This window comes from Protopterus annectens, chromosome 8.part0 (genome assembly GCF_019279795.1).
Source record: "Protopterus annectens isolate FY-2018-M chromosome 8.part0, PAN1.0, whole genome shotgun sequence".
Lineage (NCBI taxonomy): Eukaryota > Metazoa > Chordata > Ceratodontiformes > Protopteridae > Protopterus > Protopterus annectens.
Genome location: NC_056741.1, coordinates 1,039,940,755 through 1,039,955,159, shown reverse-complemented (window position 1 = coordinate 1,039,955,159; position 14,405 = coordinate 1,039,940,755).

Genomic DNA, 14,405 nt, shown 5'->3' with positions numbered 1-14,405 from the left:
AATTGACCGGTACTATGCCAGATTGTTAGAATGTTTTAATAACCACTGTGGAATGCAGGTTCCTGAAGATCAAACGCAAGATTCCCCATATGAACAGCAGTTAAAGAATGCATTTTTGAAAGGCAGTAGTGCTCCTATAAGCAGTTTTATTACAAAACACATGGTAGACCATCGTACCAGCAGGTTACAATCATTACTTGAATATGCTAGACATGCCAAAAAGCATTTTAATAGCAAAAAGAAAATGAAAGCTCAAGTATTTTCTGTAGAAGACGGAGCAGAAGTTTACATAGTGCAGTCTGGGAAAAAGGGCAAGAAAAATGCACAGGGAAACAAGCAGTCTGACCAGCGATCAGAGGACTTTGAAGGGCGTAAGAAAAGGGGAGAATGTTTTAAATGTGGTAAAAAGGGACATTTGGCAAGGGTTGCAGAAAAAATAAGAAGGCAACAACGGAAGACAAGGAGGATGAGGACTGACTATATGGTAGTCAAGAATCACCAGAAGGGGCTTGTAAAGAAAGGGCAAATGAGAATGTGAAAGAGGGAGTAGACGAAGTACAGGAAGTTAGTGACAATGAAGAAAACAAAATATTAGATCTAGCTTTGTTGAGCCTGGAGCTCTGTTTAACAGACACAAAACCAGAAGTTACACTCTTGGTAGAAGGAAGGGAGGTAAAATTTTTGTGTGATTCAGGGGCATCACGGACCCTGATACACCCCTCCAAACTACCAGAAAACATAGAGTCACCTGATTACATACTGGTCAAAGCAGTTAATGGACAGCTGTATCGGGAGCCTCTCTCCCATAACATTGCAATAACTGATCCAGTTTCAGGATTAACACAGAAAAGTAAAATTGTAGTTTCTGCAAAATGCCCAGTAAATCTCTTGGGCAGAGACCTCATGCAGACATTTGGTATAGCAGTAGTCCCAACCATGCAGGGTATGGAAGCACAGCGACAAAATAATACCTTTGTGGTGCAATCGGGGGGTAAAATGTTTTACTGGTACAGCCAGGACTTGGTTACGACTGGTCCAGGGACTGTGACCGAGGAACTAATGAGCATAGCCATCAGTAAGTTTCCCTCCTTTGACATTGACAAGCAACACCTCTTGCACTGTACCCTGTATTTTTGTAGCACACCAGGACCTGATAAGGAATATGAGAAAGAATTATTTAAGAATCATACAAATAGATTGATGCTGCGTAACCTGTACTTTGACACAGAAGGGAACAGTGTAGCCAGCTGTTCACTGCCCCAGGAGTTTTTTTCACTTTATAAATCTAATCGATTACCACATGTTAGTTTAACTAAAAAAAAATATAAAATGGGCAGACCTAGGAGAAAAAGCCACGAGATGGGAGAAACAGACAGAACTAGAACTGTCAGGACAGGGGGTACAAGTACAAAAATTGAATTGGATAACTCAGACCAACCCAGCGGTGCACTTACAATCTAGCAAAGATAGCTGATGGACACTCCTATTAAAGGAGGAAGAAAACACCTTGCGAGGTATACCAGAGACTCTCTGGTCAACAGGGAAATCAGATGTAGGACTCATTCATACAGCGGGGCCAGTCACTATCACGCCAAAGTCAGCATTCAGACCACAAAAAAGACAGTATCCCTTAAGAAAAGATGCAGAGGCAGGGATAAAGCCTATTATAGCATCCTTACTTAAAGGAGGGATACTAATAGAATCTCCTGATTCACCATGTAACACACCCTTATTTCCAGTTAAAAAAGCCAATGGAAAATGGCGTAAGGTCCAGGATTTGCAAGCTGTAAATGACGCGGTAATACCAAGGGCACCCATAGTGCCAGATCCACACACTCTGTTGAATGACTTAAAACCTCAACAAAAGTATTTTTCTGTGGTAGACATTAGCAATGCATTCTTTTCAATACTGATACACCCTGATAGCCAGTATTGGTTTGCATTTACATTTCAGGGAAAAAGATATACATATACACGCCTACCACAGGGATATTGTGAAAGTCCAATGATATTCTCACAAGACATGGCAAGCAACTTGGCAGGATTCAACCCGCCAAGAGGTAGCCAGGTTTTACTTTATGTTGATGACATTCTGCTGGTGGCCCCCACCCAGCAGGATTGTAAGGAAGATACCATAGCACTTCTATGATTTTTAGCTGCTGAGGGACATAAGGTAAACAAAGACAAACTGCAGCTCTGGAAAAAACAGGTTAAATACCTAGGATATGTAATATCCAAGGAAGGTAGAACATTAGATGAGGACAAAAAAGTAGCAATTTTACAAGCACCAAAACCCGCTATCAAGAAGGAAATGATGTCCTTCCTGGGTACAACTAATTTTTGCCGAAGCTGGATTCCAAACTATGCTTTGGAATCTGCACCCTTAACTGACCTCATATATGACGCCTAAGGCAGCGCAGGATTTGTTACAATGGACACCAGAGGCAGAGTCTGCCTTTTGTAAACTAAAGCAGTTAATAGTGTCCTCACTAGTTCTGGGATTGCCAAACTATCATAAACGTTTTTTCCAGACTGTAGATTGCAAGCAGGGTTACATGACATCAGTATTAACACAACAGCATGGGGATAAGCAATGCTCCATCACTTACTATTCATCACAACTGGACCCAGTGGCACGATCCTTACCCCACTGTGTACAAGCAGTAGTTGCAGCTGCAATGGCGGTGCAGACTTCAGCCTCAGTAGTCTTGTTCCACCCTCTCACTTTGAGAGTACCCCATGCAGTTGCGATCATTTTACTGCAAGAAAAAGTGGCATATCTCTCCCCTGCTAGGCATCTTTCCTGCATGACTATATTGTTGAGCCAACCTCATATGACAATTGAACGATGTACAACTTTGAACCCTTCTACGCTGCTCCCAACCCCTGCAGATGGCACACCCCACCGCCGCCTGCAGGTAATTGAGCAAAAGACCCTACCTAGAAAATATCTCACGGACGTCCCCTTGGACAATGCCGAGGTGACATATTATGTGGATGGCTCGTGCAAAAGGGATCCTGCAGGAAAAAAACCTAGTAGGATATGCAGTAGTCTCTGATACTGAGATTGTAGAAGCAAAATCTTTACCACACTATTTATCTGCACAGGCAGCAGAATTGATTGCCCTGACACGGGCATGTACCCTAGCAAAGGGTAAATGTGTAAACATTTTTACTGACAGCCAGTATGCTTTTTCCACTGTACATCTGTTTGCACAACAGTGGAAAAACCGGGGAATGATAACATCTACTGGCAAACCTATAAATCATGCACAATTTATTTTAGATCTTTTAGAATCTATTCAGTTACCTCAGAAAGTGGCCATTTGCAAATGTACAGCTCACACCAAGCAACAGGATAGGATTTCAAAAGGTAATGCGAGAGCTGATACAACTGCAAAACAAGCGGCCACAGAAGTATTTCTTTTAAATAAGGAATTGCAACCATCTGAAACCTTAGATCTAAACATGTTAAAAACAATGCAGACACTCACTACGCAAGCTGAAAAACAGGGATGGATAAAACGAGGAGCAATCCTCGAAAAAGAGCTGTACATCTCTAAAGAAAGAAAACCGATACTACCCTCTAATTTGTTTCGCTATGCAGCATTGTTGAGCCATTGGCAATGCCATGTCTCAATAGGGGGGATGGTACAGCTGGTGAACCAAGTGTTCACAACGTACGGATTTACAAACTACTCTAAAAAATTTTGTTTGATGTGTCAAATTTGTAACAAACATCATGCACAGGGGGCTATAAAGCCCAAAGCAAGGGAGTTTCCCCACACCATCATATCCGTTTCACACTATCTGTATGGATTTCATAGAAGTGAACAAATGTGAAAATAAAAAGTATTATCTTGTCATTATAGATATGTTTTCCAGGTGGGTGGAAGCCTTTCCAACCAAAAATCTGGATGCAGCTACAGTGGCAAAAGTACTTGTCAAGGAAATTATTCCTAGGTTTGGCATTCCGGAAAAAATCTACAGTGACAATGGTACACGTTTTGTAAATCAAACCATACAGCAGTTAAGTAAGCATTTTGGTATTTCTTTACAAAATCATTGTGCATACCATCCACAGTCTGCAGGGCTGGTTGAAAGGCATAATGGTATAATAAAAAGCAAATTCAGAAAATTAATAGCTGAGAAAGGAAAACTTGGTTGTACTGTTTACCCCTGGCACTGTTGAGCATGAGAACTGTCTCCACAGCAAAAGGATTGACTCCTTTTGAAAAACTGTTTGGAAGACCTTATTATACACCCCAGTGGAAACTTCTCATGTCATCAGACCAGGAAGTCGATTTTACACTAGCTGAATATATGAAAAAGTTGTTGAGTTTTAAACATCTGTTGCAGTCAAATTCTGTTTTAGATAAAAAAACAAACCGAAACATCGGAAGTGACAGTGACTCCAGGAGACTGGGTATGGATTAAAATCGTGAAGCGAAAGAACTGGGCATCGCCAAGGTGGGAAGGTCCCTACCAGGTGCTTCTTTCGACACCTACTGCAGTCAAAATAGCAGAACGAGCTTCGCGGACACACCTGACGCACTGCAAGCTGGTAAAGAACTTTGAATTGGACAAAGATCTTACCTCTCCATCGGGACCCTAAGCCCAAAGTCTGGCTACAAAGGGGGTCAGATCAATAGGACTGATCTGTCTATAACCCAGTGAAGAAACCATCGGTGCTGAAGGTCCTATTAGGGCAGGTAGTAAGATCACGTGTCCAAAATAAGATGACGGAATCCAGTAAGATCCAAATACACCTACTTGGAAGAATCGTAGAAAATGGAAATGCAGAACAACCGTTTCCACAAAAATATTACATAACCATCCTGTTGACTGTACTGGTGACAATAATCTTTTTATTGTGGCCATTTCTTTTCTCAGCCACGCAAGTAGAACTAAATAAGCTTGCAGAGTGGCACCCGAACTTTAATAATTACCAGGCAATTAAATATGTGTATGCTGAAACCTTCAATGTTTCGAATTGATGGATTTTCACGGCTTTACCAACAGCATATGGGGGGCTACTGCTAACTGCAGTTCCCCTAAGGGCTAACAAGACCTGGGAAAACTTAATTCATGATACATCAGATGTCACATCAAAAGATAAGGTAGCATTGCACTTGTCTATTCGACAGAAAGAAACTGTGTGTTTTTATAAGAATGATACAGTCAAGGTGGGTTGGAGCTATTGCAATGTAACTGTTCCCTATAAATGCTACACTAAATCCGATAACATCAGATTCTATTGTAACACGAGCTATGATTCATTTGTTGAACTGATGCATAGGACAATTAAAGAAGCAAAACATAATGCTGATCTCTGCAAACAACTGTATATAATCGACAGAAAAATGTTTCATGCAGAGCAAGGGTATAGTAAAGTTACTACTAAAGTGGAAGATTGTTACTTTATATGCAGAAGAAAAGCATATAAATGGCTACCCGAGAATTGGTCCGGCAGTTGTTTTTTGGGATACCTGGTTCCGGCCATACGACACACAACAGTTTTACCTCAAGGGAAGATTCGGAATGTCCGAGAAATCAAGAAGCCTGTCAATCCAGTGGGACAAATCAATACACCCTGGAAATACCATCATGACCTAGGCCCTGGAAATAACAAAGGACTATCATACATGGATCTGAGTGATACTGTCATATTATGGGCAGGCGTATTACCAGCATATGGAGCAACAAAATCAATCTGGGAACTGAGAAAATTGTCTAAGCTTCTCGAAATAATGAGCAATGCAACCTTTTCTGCCCTAGAATTGGTAACCGATGAACTGACTGCCATGAGAACAGTGGTACTTCGAAATCGCATGGCTCTTGACTTCTCCCTAGCGGCGAGAGGAGGTACGTGCGCTTTAATCCAGGAGGAGTGATGTTCGTATATTCCTGACCACAAACACGAGATAGACAACCATCTTGAGGTAATCCATCAGGTGTCGGCCATGACCAAACCAGGACCAAATCCATTGACGGATTTTTTCCAGAAATTTTTTGGGGGGGTGGGGCAGTGTCCTGATGAACATTCTGATTGCCATCTGTGTAGGGATAGCTCTACTGATGGTGTGTGGGTGCTGCTGCATCCCCTGCATAAAAGGACTAATCAAAAATTTTGTAGACATTTCAGTTTCAGAAACCTTATACCAAGATGCCGAACTTGAAGAGTTACTGAAAAATTGAAAATGCTTTCATGGGTTTAAACTAAATGACTCTCTTAACTGCAAATCCTGAGTAGGAAGAGGTTAAGGGAAGAAAAAAATGTTTATGCTTGTTTTGAAAGTAGAATAAAAGTATTAAAAGGGGGGAAATGTTAGGATAATGCATAATGGCATTGTGCATGCTTAATACATTAAAGGCTTAAAAGGGTTAATACATTTATTCTGTTCATACTGCATGAATCTGCACAGCTATTAGAAACTTAATAAAAGACACTTAATTCTGCTTATGTAATGAAAATATGTGCAGCTACCGGAAACTTAATAAGAGAAATTCTATTTCTGCTTATGCCATGAGAAAATATGCAGCTGCTAGAAGTCTTGATAAAGAAAACAAGAGATGTTTGAAAGCTTAAACTATAGTCAGCACTACTTGTACCAAAGCTAGAAATGTACCTTGAATCTAAACAAAATGTATTGCATGTATTAGAATGTACAATGGAAGAATTGAAAAGACAAGGTGGGCTAAAATAAGCCCAAGGCCAGGTTGTTTTTCTCAAATGTTTTTGCAAGACAGCAATAATCTGACCATGTCATCAATAAGCCTGGTAACATTTTCTGTGTAACATACAGAAAGCTGTGTCCAACTACGTCAGCAGTAGATTAGTAACATTTTCTGTGTGACATGAAGAGAACTGTATAAGAATAATATACTGACCACCAGAAAGTTAGACAAACCTTGTACCTACATGCTTTGTCTCCTTATTGTAAGTAATAAAGGGTGCCTTGCTTGAACCTAACATGTATTGATCTTTGAAGTTTTTCCTTTTACTATTAGTATAGTAAATAGGAGAGAATTTAGAAAGGGAGACAAGATGCAGTTAAAATAAGTAATGAGAAAAGAGAGACGAGAAAGAAAAGAGAAAATTAAGAGAAAATACACATATATATGTATGTTGATTTACAGTATAAATATTTTATGTGCTATATAACCATCCTTCTGTGAAAGAAAAGTAGCCTGTTTTACATACCTGAGGTAATGTGAAAACTCTCATGTGTCATCTATTTTCAAAAAAATATAGATAAAAGATTTCAGTAGTTAGTTACCTTTGTTTTAAAATTCCAAGCAGTAAAATTGGTCCTTTAATGTAATGTTAAAACAATTCATATCATAGTAGATGCTTTGAGAGATTTGGCTGTAACAGTATTAGTCTTTTGCTTCTTCTTTTTGACGTCTGTCCAGGCATTTGTTTCTTTTGTTCTCTTGAGAGAAGGTGACATCCAATCCATATATTCTGTAAAGTAATCACATTATTAGTTTTAATAAATGAAAAGGCTTCCTCTGAGTCAATAAAAGTCCTCATCTCATTGACATACAGTATTATTATCTTGGCTAGATATGCAAGTTGTGCCTTGATGTTATTTTGTTTCAGAAACTTTATCAAAGGCCACACTTTTTTCCTTTGTTCCATTATTCTAGAGCCATGGAGATTCTTGATATAGCTATAGAAGGCTTTGTGGTTGTTTTTAATGTCTGCCACAATTCTGTCTTCATAGCTGGCTTTAGAGGTTTTGATGAGGGATCTCGATTTTTTTTAGGCTAATAAGGGAGTTTTTTCAGTCTTGGGACTTTACTTTTTTCTGCAACAGTTTCTTCCTTCTGTTGTAGAGTTTATTAATGGCAGGGGACCATTGGCTTCCTTTTCTTGGAGTAGAGTGTCTTGGTTCTGTTGGGTATGGGTAGTTCTATGCATTTATGTACATGTTCATACAGTACATTGGTGTATGATTCAGCAGTCATGCATCTAATTTCCATTGACATGGGTGTCATGAAGTTAGCCACCTCTGTTTTTAGGAGCCCAAAGTCAGCTTTGGAGAAGTTTTTCTTGGTGTGGGTGAGATGTGGATTTCCATGGTGATTAGTTTGTGGTCGGATCTAACCAGGGAGGAATTGACTATTGGTGAAAAGCAATGGTTGCCCATGTTTGTAATAATCAGGTAAAGGATGTTGCTTCCTCTAGCGGGGGTAAAAATGAGCTGGTCCAGGGCATTGTAAATTATAAATTCCAGGAAGTGTTGGGCCAGTGTATTGGTGCATGAGTAGTTTTCCCAGTTGATGGAGGGGTAGTTGAAGTCTTTTTTTTTTTTTTTAGTCATCTAGTATGAGAGTATTGGGTTGGACCCTAATAGCTACCAGGGTGCTTAGGAATGTGGAGTGAGAGTCTTGGGACATGGTTGGGGGCCTTTAGCAGGCTATGACCTAAATCTCCATCTTGCCCAATGTTAGTTTGGTTTTTCATTTCTTTGTAGTCTTGGCAATTGTTAATAAGCTCCAGAAAAATAGGAATTGAGACCTGGATATGTATTCGGGAATTGGAGCACTAAAGAACATCAAAATTTAGTTAATATAAATGTATTTTTAATATCATTTATTCATAATTTGTATTTATTTATTCTATAATTATTGTATCAATGTATTATTACAAATATCCAAAGAAAAAATTCTCACCCCTGCTTCGCACCCCCAGGAGGGAAAAATACCCTTTTTGTATTAATGTTACTTGTTTAGTAATTTCTCATAAAACATACTGTATAAATAGTGTCCATCAGTTACCTAATGGAAAAGTAAAATCAGCAGAAATCACTTAATTTCTGCACATCAGGATAATTATTTTTGTTGCAGAACTAACAATTGCAACAATATTAGAAATTTCAAATATTAATTTTAGAAATAAACACAAAATAAAAAATGTATGTTGGCAGGACTATATACTTATATTAAAAATTAAATTGAATCAGATTTAAAGTTTTATACCACTGTATAATCTTGGGCCAGGACCACCACATGTAGTACAAGTCCCCTGTAATGCCCACAGCCATGCCAGTATAGTCTGCTTGGTAACCATTTAATGTTAGTTGGGATCCATTTATACTCTATAATATATGTTCTGCTGCACCAGCTGTTATCTGAATAATCTGAAAAACAGTTTTGTAACATTTCTAGAAAGAGTAGAAATCCAAAAACCCTCACTTCCAGAGATGTATCCTGATTCTATTTACCTAAAATTCTTTCCAAATAATCAGATTTGATAATTCTAGTAGAACTTAGAAGTGTTGAAAAATAATTTTTCACAAATGGAGAATAAATTGTTAAACAGCCTAAATTGTAAAATAAAATACTTTTCTTCTTCTTCTTCTTTAATTTATATTCACATTTGTCCTCCTGAGCAGATATTGCTTTCCATGGAATTCTGGGAGAACATCCTCCACAGATATTTTTTTTTTGCATATTCATACAGATTTATTATGCCAGTATGTCTTTGGTGGAATGAGGATTTTTTTTATATAAAACATTTTCAACTTCAGAAAATGTATTCTTTCAGCAAAAGACAGATTATTATTTAAGACATTTTTTTGAAATAGTACTCATTAATTTGTATATGTGTTCTGTTTGAACATGTGAAATGTGTTTGTCTTGATTTGAGTAATACCATCCTAAAATTTTTAGTCAACCAACAAGAATTGTTTATCCATCCCTATTTTGGCTATGTGTGGATTTAAAAAGGACTTTTGCTTTGAAGGGAATGACTATATGACCAGTAATTATTTGAATACATTTAGCTATCTTAAAAATTGATTTAATGATGAACTAACCTCTGTAAGTGTAACACTTATATCATGCTATATAAGCTGTAAAACTGATATTTTGTGTGTGCTGTCTCTATAACTTTAATTTATCAGCTTCTAAAAATGTAAAATATGGTCTATTACCAGCAGAAAAAAGTGGGGGGCAGAGGAAATAACATTGTCTCACCCCCTTGTCTGATGATTAAGTAACTAAATTATGCTATTTATTGCTATTTGATATTTAGTTTCATGAAATAGTGTCTTGATCAAATTTATAATGTTAAATTTGATTTGCTGTATCAAATCCCTTATTAGTATACACTGCATAAAATCATGCTCTCAAATTATTTTATTTGAATTTCACAAATTGAAAATGATGGACTATTAAAGGGAAATGTTTTAAGAGCTATTTATTAATTATTTTTGTCAACATATTTTAGTCAAAATTCAGCAATAATCTTAGTCAATATTTGTCTATCCGGTCCAGGTCCTGTTGAGGGTTTTTTTTAGAATAATAATTTTATCTAAAAGAAAGAGTATACGATACATTTTTAAGTGAAGTCTGACATAAATGAATCATATAGGTAAGTAGTAATATGTGATATTTTTATAAATTTCAAAGGATAACCTATTTGTATATGTAGCTTTCTTAAATGAGTCTGAATTTATTTCTTGTAAGATATTAGTTCCTGTTATTACAAAAGGGGAAAATTCTATACTAACAGAGTTAGCATACTATAAACAATTACTTAACAGTCCAGACTGAAATGCCTCCAAACTTTTACTTGGATCTGAAGTGGTACCATTTGGTGTTTTGATAGTTTGGAGAAAAAAAAGACTGTCAGTCTTGATTCATTATTTTATAGAAAAAAGGCCCACCAAACTTCTGCCTCAAAATAAATTTCTTTCCAAGATATACGTGTGGTGTGTTATGCATATTATAGCAATATTTTTTTAATTTTATCCCACAATTCTAACTGATAATCAACATACTTTTCATAACTGACACTCATCAAAGATTAAACCAAATGTAATTGTAAAGTTAAGATTTTATATAGTGAGTTCTTTCTTTTAATTTTAACCACTTTGGTAGTTGTAGCAAGATGCCAAATACAAAAGCCTCAAATACAGCCATTGCTTAGAAAAAGATACTGTATCTTGCACAATTACATGCCCAGTATTCTTGGGTGCTCTTTATTATTTCCTCCTTGTACACCTCTAACACTTTCATTTGAAAGTTACATTTCTACAAGTGCTAGATAGATAATTCATATTGAAATATAATATTACTGTATATGCAAGTGATCTGATAGAATATGTGGTTTTATTATTATATTTTTCTCAGAAAGAAAGAAATAATCAAGTCTCACGAACTTCTTGTTCCTCAAAAAAATCAGTTTAGCTACAGTCATTATACGAACTTTCAAATCACCCCCAAGAATAATATTTTTGGAATTTAGCAAAATCAAACCTTATTTTAATTCAGACAGTAATTATGTACATCTGTTAAACAGGGCATATATAGATCCCAATATGAAATCATAATTCCTAAACATCAGCTTTGATAGAAGAACTCTACCTTGATTATACAAAAATCTGTCAACAACCTCTATTTTAGAATGCCTAAGCAAAACAGCCACCCTAGCTGACTTGTTGCCATAATAATTTACAAAAACCTATACCGGAGCTTTATGCTAAATGGATTCCTTGTAAACATATAAGATCTGATTCTACTTCATCAAGAAATTTTGAAAGTTTAGTTTATTTAGATAGTAGTTTAAACTATTAACAATTAAGTGAAACAGTTCCCATTTGTTAGAAGAGCCTGTAAAACTTTCAAAAAAATTGATATTACAAAGTGCTGTCGTACATTGGTTTAGACATCTTAATAGAATACTAGTTCTGCACAGTGTTTTGTTGTTATGGACTGTTTTTACAAATGACTTGGACATGATAATGCAGTGCACAGGGTTTGTTCTCAATTAATTTTGTCTAAAAACTGAAATCATAATGTAGTAGTAGTTCTATGCAAAACTTTATTACTTCAGAATACTGTCAGCAAGAGACTTAGCCATCATAACACAATACTAGTTCTGCAGAGGGCTTTATAGATTCGAAGTGTTGTCACAAAGTGAGTTAGACCTGATAATATAATATTAGTTTGGCACAGGGCTTTGTTGTAACAGTGTTTCACAAAGTAATTGACAATTACAGTGTGTTACTAGCTCTACACAGGATTTCATCGAGACAGAGTGTTATAACAAATTGGGTTACATGTCATAATGCATTATTAGCTCTGCACAGGATTCTGATTCTAGTCAGTATTTTCACAAAGTGACTTAAACATCATAGTGCACAACTGTTTCTGCACAGAGCTTTGTTAATAAAGAGTGCCACAAACTGACTTAGGCATCACAATACTTTATTGGATCTTCACAGGTCTTTGCTGTTACAGTCACAAAATGACTTAGACCTCATAGTAAAATGAAGGTTCAGCATAGAGCTTTGATGTTACAGAATGTTGTGACAAAGTGATTGACATCATAATGCAGTGGTTCTGCAAAGGACTTTGTCATTTTAAAGTGTTGTTACAAACTGAATTCATCATAATGCAGTACTTTTTCTACACAGGGCTTTGTTGTTTTAGAGTGTTGTGAGAAAAGGAATGACAACATAATGAAGTACTAGTTCTGCACATGACTATGTTGCTACACAGTATCTTACAGAGTGGCTTAGACATTGCAATAAGAAATAATACTAGTTATGCACATGGACTTATTGTTAAAGAGTGCTGTCACAAAGTAAATGACATTGTGATGCACTACTAGCACACTGCTTTCTTGCTATACAGTGCTATCAACTGACTGACATCAAAACGTATTACTGGTTCTACACAGGGCTTTGTTGCTACAGAGTGCTTTCACAATCTGACTTTGACACCATAATGTAGGACTAGGTCTGTATAGCACTTTGCTGTTACAGAATGCTATGACTTAGACATTATACTGCAATATTAGTTCTGTACTGGGATTTGTTGTTAGAGGGTGATGTCATAATGTGACTTAGACATGATGATATGTTACTGGCTATACATGAAGCTTCATTTTTACAGAGTACTAGTTGCAGTAACCCATGACTGCAAGCTGTGTGTCATTGGCAAATCTTTATCTGATATACATTGATTACAACAGGAACTAACCCTCATTAACATGAAGTGTACAGAGAATGGTTCTAAAACTAAGTGATACGTTGTAGCATTGTCACATTTGGTGACTAGCTGTCTACCTCAGTGTGGAGTATAGCTAATACCCCACTCCAAAATGTTTATGTAGTCAGGGATCTTGGAAACCAGGTTCATAATTTAGTCTCCTTCAACCACTGTGTAGCAGCAGTAGTCAGAAAATGCTTTCATTTAGCATAACTAGTATCAAAAGACCATTTCAAAAGAAGTCAGCATCCAGATGTTAGTAGCCTTAATTACACCAGTTATTGGGTATTACTCCTCAAATGGATTATACATTTCTAGACATACTGAGCAACTGTAAATGCCACAGAGGTTCCTAATCAAGGAGATCGTTGGCCGTATGTCCCTAAACTACCAGGAAAGACTTGAAACACTATTCCTCTACTTGTTTTCATACTAGTTGTTGTGGGATGATTTATGTCTTGTGTTCCATGTCACGAAGAACCATGTCCAACTTTATCACCTCTCTCTGTGCAAGTCAAGTAGCTCCACTAATACTAAAACCTAGAGATTTAAATCTTCTCTCCCACATAAATAAAACTCCCAGGACACACAACTGTATTAACCAATGCCTACCACACCAAGGGAACAGATTTCCTGAGAAAGTCCAAGTGACACCCTAGCATTCTTCAAGTTAAACCTGAATGACTGGATGGTATCCTTAGGTTAACTCTGGATCTGACCTGCTTTGCCCTTTTGACAAGGGGGATACAGCATGAGGGTAGATACTGACAAGGCATACATTTTATTGCTACTCAGTTGCCTTGTATTTCCTATGATTATACTACAACACTAGTTTTGCGCAGAACATTGTTGTTACAGAGTGCTGACACAAACAATATACATAATGCAGTACTAGTTTTACACTTTTTTTGTTAGAGTGTTATCATAAAAAGACTTAGATATCATAATGCAGTACTAACTCTGCATAATACTTTAATGTTACACAATGTTGTTTGAAAAAGACTTGGACATTGTAATGCAGTATTGGTTCTGCACAGTGCTTTGTTGATACATAGTGTTGTCTCAAATTGACTTGCACATCATAGTGTAGCCTCTAGATCTGTACAGGGCTTTGTTGTTACTGAGTGCTGTCACAAAGTGATTTAGACATTATAATGCAATGCTAGTTCTGCACAGAGATTTGTTGTTATAGAGGGCTGACACAAAGTGACCTAGACATCACAGTACAATGCTAGTTCTACACAGTGCTTTGGTCTTACAGAGTGTTGCCATAAAGTGACTGACATAAGAATTCAGAACAACTTTTGCACAGAGCTTTGTATTATAGACTACTGTCACAAAGTGACTTAGTCTTCATAATACTTTACTAGTTCTGCACATGACTTTGTTGTTACATG